Source organism: Quercus suber, unplaced genomic scaffold, assembly GCF_002906115.3.
Source record: "Quercus suber isolate HL8 unplaced genomic scaffold, Cork oak 2.0 scaffold_574, whole genome shotgun sequence".
NCBI classification, from domain to species: domain Eukaryota; kingdom Viridiplantae; phylum Streptophyta; class Magnoliopsida; order Fagales; family Fagaceae; genus Quercus; species Quercus suber.
The window spans coordinates 185803-193302 of NW_027070019.1; positions in this window are offsets into that span (position 1 = coordinate 185803).

Genomic DNA, 7500 nt, shown 5'->3' on the forward strand with positions numbered 1-7500 from the left:
TTCGATCCATCCTTCAACCAAATTGAAGGATACTTTGTGTTCAAGTGAAAATCACATTACCACAAATCCAATTTACAAATCTTTCAAGGAGATCGAATCAGAGGATAACTCTTTTGTAATCAACAGAGAATTGTACCACACATTCATCAATACAAATTCACATTTGTGACACTATTTTACTTGTTTGACTTATTTCGAACCGAGAAATTTAGTCGTCCACATATTCTGGCACGCCCAGTGGGACATCTCTGCCTCTCATCTCATTCTACTTCAAAGAAAAAAATCTTCATCATTTTGCTATCAACTTCAATGGCCTTTAGCAAGAACATCCAAGCTTCAACAGCTACTTCAACTAAACTTGGTACGGCTACCACCAACAAATGCATTGGTGTAATCAATTGTAGCTAACCCAAAGCAAACCATCAACTTCAATATCAATCAACCAAGGAAGCCAAGGTCCAGACAATCATCTCCTTAGACCCTCTTGCAAGAAACAAGGTCATCAACAAGGGCGTCTCCACCTTGGAACACCTCAAGTATGGGGGCAAATCCCCTTCTTCCTTCACAAGAAGTTGGTCACACGATCTTTCTCCCATCAAAGGGAACCCAAAAAATGAGATTTCATGTGCTCACTTCAATTCACTTCCTTCTCCATCATCTTGGGAAGTTGTGTCAGTCATGATGACAAACACCTCTACCATGGAAGAAAAGATGGCTGAAATGGAGCAAAGGGTTGTCCTTCTCACAAAAGCACTTGAAGATAAGGACCTCCAAATTGCAACTTTAATGAACAAACTCGAAGTACAAGATCTTGGTGAATCAAGCCATGGTCATAAATTCACATCTGCAAAGGATGACGAAGGGAGAGAAATTGAAAACACTCCCCGACGAGAACAATCTACTTCGGTTGCTTCGTTATCAGTCCAACAATTACAAGACATGATAACAAATACCATCCGAGCACAATATGGAGGTTCTTCTACAAGTTCTCTCACATATTCAAAACCCTACACAAAGCGCATCGACAACATGAGGATGCCAAATGGGTATCAACCCCCCAAATTCTTGCAGTTTGATGGCCATGGAAATCCTAAGCAACACATTGCTCACTTTGTAGAAACTTGTGAGAACGCAGGGACTCAAGGAGGCCTCCTTGTAAAGCAATTTGTCCGTTCGCTCAAAGGAAATGCCTTTGATTGGTATACAGACTTAGAACCCGAGTCAATCGACAGTTGGCAACAACTCGAAAGAGAGTTTCTTGACCGATTCTATAGCACGCGTTGTACAGTAAGCATGATAGAGCTTACTAATACCAAACAGTGGAAAGATGAGCCCGTCATTGATTACATCAATCGGTGGCGTTCTTTGAGTCTAGATTGCAAGGATAGACTTTCTGAAATTTCTGCTATAGAGATGTGCATCCAAGGCATGCATTGGGGACTTCTTTACATCCTTCAAGGGATAAAACCTCGAACATTTGAAGAGTTAGCAACTCGTGCACACGACATGGAGTTGAGTATTGCTAGCCATGGAAGTACAAACCCTCCCATACCTGAGGAAAGCAAAAGGGAAGTAAGGAGGAATGATAGGAATGCAAAAGTCAGCCTCAAAGACCCAATGGTTGTTAACACTACCGAAGTCAAGGTTCCAAGAAGAGGAGCGAAGGTAAATGAAAAACAGCTTGAAGGATGGCAAAAGAACGAAGTGCGCCGCCTGACTTTTAAGGAACGTGAGCAAAAAGCATATCCGTTCCCCGATGAAGATGTGCCAAACATCTTAGAACAATTATTGCAATTGAAGCTGATTGAATTGCCAGAATGCAGGCGACCACAAGACATAGGGAAAGTTGATGACCCTAACTACTGCAAATATCATCGCATCATTGGCCACCCAATCCAAAAATGCTTCATCTTCAAAGAACAAGTCATGAAGCTTGCCAAAGAAAACAAGATTGATCTAGACTTTGATGAAGTTGTCGGGTCAAACCATGTGACCGTTGCTTGTGATGTACTTCCAACTCTCAAGCAGGGGGCAAACACCAACCAAGCTTACAAGTTGATCAACAATGATGATGCAAGGATCGGCCCCATCAATGGGAAGTTCCTTAAACACTTCTACGCTTGAACATCGAGGATTGCTCCTTGGCAAGAGCTTAAACTGCCCACTGTAATGCTGCAAGGGTACATGATGTCTTCCCATTACCTTTGAAAGCATACCAATAAAGAGAAATTAATCCCACTCTATGTCACCAATTGCTAGTGTGGCGTAGTGGTTGGATGCCCAAGTCGCCCTTGAGAGGTCTCGGGTTCGATTAGTGGTGATACCCACTATTACACACTGAGCCCTCCTTTTTTGCAAAAAAAAAAAAAAAAACAAAGAAATCATCCAAAAGGAAAATATCAAAAAAAAAAATCATAAAAAAAAAAAAAAATTTCAAACTACGTAATGACTTGATCCCTTTCCGGGGTACGTAGGCAACTTGGTATCATTTACTAAGTTCAGTCACATGAAAAAGAAGAAGGATTGCCAGTCTAGCTTAAGGAATTTTTCAAAGGTCGTCAATATGCTTTTGAGATCCTTTTAATTGGCAGGCGTTGCTTAGGATCAGTCAATTTCTTACTACATGATACTCAAAGATCATTGTGGTAGAAAAAGACAGCTGCAAAGAATTGGTGTTACTCGGCTTTCCTTGAACTAATGATAAACATAAGTTAGTTCTTGGTTGTGGAGTAAAATAAAATCTTCAACCTCTTTTGCAAAGAATGAAGTCTTCATGGCATTGCCCCTCTTCTGTGGACATCCTCCCATGTCTCTAAAGTATGTTTTACATCACTTATCTTCTGGGGGCATCTTCTTGTACCTTGCAAGTCTAAGCTACATCGTCTCTCTTCTAGGTTGTGCCACTTCACAACTCTGAAATTTGAACCACATCATCTCCCTTCTGAGTGGTGCCGTTTCACATCATGTCTCTGAAATTTGGACAACGTCACCTTCCTCCAGCATTTAAAGTTGGTGTTGAAGTTGGTGTTGCGTCATCTCTCCTCTAAGGGCATGTTCGTGCAATATCAAAGTCTTGGCGGCATTCTTCTCACATCTTCAAGGTTTTATTGGCATCTCTTTGCATCCTCAAAGTCTTGATGGGAGCTTCTTGAAACTTCAAGATTCTGTTGGCATCATCTTTGCATCTTCAAAGTCTTGGTAGGAGCTTCTTGAAACTTAAAGGTTTTATTGGCATCTCCTTGCATCTTCAAAATCTTAATGAGAGCTCCTTTCATCTTCAAAGTTTTGGTGGCAATCTTCTTGAAACTTCAAGGGTTCGTTGGCATCTTCAAAGTCTTAATGAGCTCCTTGCATCTTCAAAATCTTGATGACATCTCTAAAATCTTGTTGTCTGGCGATAATACTATGTACCCTTGATGTTTGAACTTTGTCGCCTTTAAAAATTGGCGCTAATGCAACTTCAAAGGCCAATATTGGTGCGACTTCAGTACAGATGAAGTGTTGACGAGATGTCATGGCAAAGACGAATATTGGCATGGCTGCGGCGCAAGTGAAGTGTTGACGTGGCTTCATGTTGAAAAGGCTTCATTAAAAAAGAAGAGTGCAAATATTGCTTCAGTAGACAAGTAATGGTGATGCTTCAATGCAAATGCAAGAGTTGGCCCAGCTTCATGACAAAGACAAGTGTGGATCACCTTCATACAAAAACAAGTGCTAGCATATCTTCATGGTGAAGACTCTTGATGTAGCTACGTTGCAAAGACTCTTGAGATGGTTGCGTTGAAAAGACAAGTGTTGGTGCGGCTTAATTGCTAAAGAAAACTGTGCTGCAAAACAAAAACAAGCAACAAAAAAAATTTGGCAGGAAAAGGTTTCATAGCACATAAAAAAAAAAAAAAAAAAAAAAAATCTTGAAAGCTGGAGAAGAAGACTGAAGGCTAGGAATGCCTAAATGAACGAAGCCAATCTCACGTCTTATATAGAGAATGGAGCCAGTGAAAAAAAGAAAAAAGAAAAAAAGAAGAAAGCTATATTCACTTTTCAAAAATGTGAAAACAATTGAAGTTCAAAGTCAGATTTTGCATGCGCTCAGCACTCAAAATCAAAGAAAACTGCACCAACCTTGAATGCAGAAGCAATTGCAGATTAACCATTGTCAAACAATGTCAGGATGGCCACCGCCAAAGCAGACGAAAATGGCAACAATTTCTGCAATGCCAGCCGTCTCCTCTTTCAGATTTCTAAAACTTCTGACATGATTTCAAAAAATTCAACCCACAGAAATCTGCTAAGGACTTCGAAAAACAAAACCCAGAAAGATCATCACCAACGGAGCCACCACGCGCCGCCACGCGCCGCCACAAGCTCGCGGTAACCAACGGTTTAGTTTCTCAAAACTGTGCAAACCTGCTCATAACTTCACAAAACTGACCCTACACAAATCTCAAACGGCCCTCGATCTAAAAAACCCAGAAAGTTCATCAACCACAGAGCTACCACGCGCCACCACGCGCCGCCACAAACTCACGATGAAGAACGGTTTAATCCTTGAAATCTGTGCAAATCAGGCCACCAATTCAGAAAACAGACCATACCACTAGATCCAGCGGCCTTTACTCTACAAAACCTGAAAATTTCAGGCCCAAAAGAGTCACCACGTGCCGCCACGCGCCACCAGAGTCTCCGGCGCTCATTGCCTTAAACTCACGCGCCGGTACGCGCAAACATCATCAGGTCACGCGCTCACACGCGCCGGAAGAGTCTCACGCGCGTGCACGCGCCACGCGCTGACGCGCCCTCAGGCCTATGACGTCATGGATGACGTCATCATCCACTGACCTGACCCATTTGACCAGACCGAATCGGAAATATGACCCGGTCCGAACCGCCAAAGAAAAAAAAAAAAAAAAAAGAGAGAAAAAGAAAAAGGCTTTGACCAAGTTCGGCCTTTGACTTTAACCAAAAAGTCAAAATTTTCAAGACCGGCCTGTCCCACTCAGTTTTTCGAGTACATTCCGATTTTGGGATTCGTTTCTTCATTCGAAGCTCGGAAATTGTGCAAACAACCAATTTCTAAAAAGTTAACTTTTGCGTAAATGTTGACCAAAAGTCAAAATTTTCAAGTTGGGCCTATCTTGCTCAATTTTTCGCGTACATTCCAACTTTGGAGTCCATTCCATCATTTGAGACTCGAAAATTGCACAAATAACTCAATTCCAAGCTAGTTGATTTTTGTGTTGAATTCAAGCTAAAGTCAAGATTTTCGAGCCAGACTTGTCTTGCATAGTTTTTTGTGACTTGGAAATCATCAATCTAATTCACATCTCCAAAGCACTGACAATGTCCAAAACTAAAGCTCCCAAGATCAAGATTCGAGATTCATCCATTTAGTTTGGATCCCCTTAAGATTATTCTCCAGACTTCATCAAGGCTTCTCTTTCAAAGTATAGTCGAACTCTCATAAGTGTGTCTTGAACTTAAAATCACATTGGGTCACCCATCCAACCTACCATTCCCCTTTCGGTGCCAAACATTCCCACCTACCGTTTGGTGCCTACCGGTCGGGAATCTACCATTTTCACCAAAAATTCTCAACCACCATTCTCAACTACCAACCTACCATTCTTCATTTCTCCACTATAAATAGAAGGGTCGGATTCACCAAAAACTCATCCAGAAAAACACCGAGTCATGAAATGAAGATTTGCTTCTTTCAAATTTTCAAGTCCTCCTTCTCACAGCCATTTCTCACTATGGCTTCATCATTCTCAACACTTAGCAACCAAAATTGCTTCATAATCAGTTTGAAATCAACCCTCCCATGGTTCGGCAGAAACCCTCTTCACAGCATCATTGTAGTTTTGAGATCCAAACAGATTTTGTTTCTCCACCTAACAACCACCTTTGTCCATAAAGTTATTCATAACAAGGCCTGCATCGACCTTCCATGCTTCCGTAGATTTGGTTGGCCAGGACATCCAAGTCCAGCAGAGACACCGGTTCCTAATCTTAGGTCTCCCGTAGTCTCTTTTCAATTGTTTGGCCTTCCAACAGAAGCGGTGGTTCGGAACAAACAGCAACTTGGCTGGTTTTTAGGACCGGAATCACAAGTTAGCTCCATCTTTCATTTTTCTGTGCCTTTCCAACAAGTAGCAGTAAGTGAAGATGGTAAAAAGTGTTGGGGTATTCTACAAATTGTTTTCCATCCAACACTTGAAACGATCTCCGAGGCACCAGTTCATCAGAATTCAGCTTTTGGGGCTGGTAAATGGTTGCCAAAACCATATTCCATGTTCCCATCAGCATGGGATCCAGAGGTCATCGTTGTTGGTACCTCTAAACACACTTTCTGGAATTACTCCAACTTAAATTCAACTTGAAGTATTTCAGAATGCACTTTTCTGAAATTATTTCAACTTAACGTCTGTCAGTATGGTCCAATCACACATGCACATTCTACGACTCACTGTCAGACCACATGCAACATACAGTCAGTCCCATATTCAAAAGTGTATCTCCTAGAAACACCTACACTAGAGGAACCCTAACATACAGGACCAGTACCATGGTGGCGTATGTTTCACCCATTCGCTTTGCTTCATCCCCGTCTTCTTCACCACCAACATCATCATCTCCAGAATCCATAAACTTCTGAAATTACCTCAACTTAACCTGAGTAAAGCGATGACACATGCGCACTCAATCACTTTCCCACATGGCCTCGCTGTAATCCGAAGTATACTCTTCTGAGATGACTTCACCAGCGGTTCTTAAAAAACACGAGGTTAGCCCCATGACTCTGCATGCTGTACCCAGCCACCATCCTCACGGCTTCCCCATCTTCTACACCATGTGATCGCCGCCAACAATCCAAAAACACTCTTCTGAAGTTACTTCAACTTAACCTCTGCTAAGAAGGCTCGGTCATGCAAGTACATTCAAATACTCGCAGATCTCTTTTCGGCCTCATCAAAGCCTTTCATATGGGTGGGTCTACTCCTCGGAAATTATCTCATCCTGCTGAAAGCTCCGCTACCTTCAATTACTTCATTTGAAGAGCCAAGAGTAAAAGTTTGTTTTCAAAACTCGTTCTCACACCACACTCTGAAACTGTGTGTGTGAACGAGTCTCGAGGGGGCATTTGTAGAGAGGGAAAATTCCCGACCTATCACAAGCTGACACATCACACTACCAAGTCCACAAAATACAGCCAATTACAAAGCGCCACATATTGCTGCTAGGTTTTACTATCACTATTCAGAAACCAACAGAAATTTGCCAAGTGTCATGCAAAGACCAATCACACATCATCGCACGTGTAAGCGACGACATAAGTAGTCTCGCACGTGTAAGCGATGACACAATCAGTCAGCACGTGCAAGCGATGACATAAGCGGACCAATCAAGCTCTGCCACGTGTCACCAATCAGACTCTGCCACGTGTCACTTACCTACCCCAAAAACTCCTATAAATAGAAGCCTTCCTAAGGCATTTGAAGG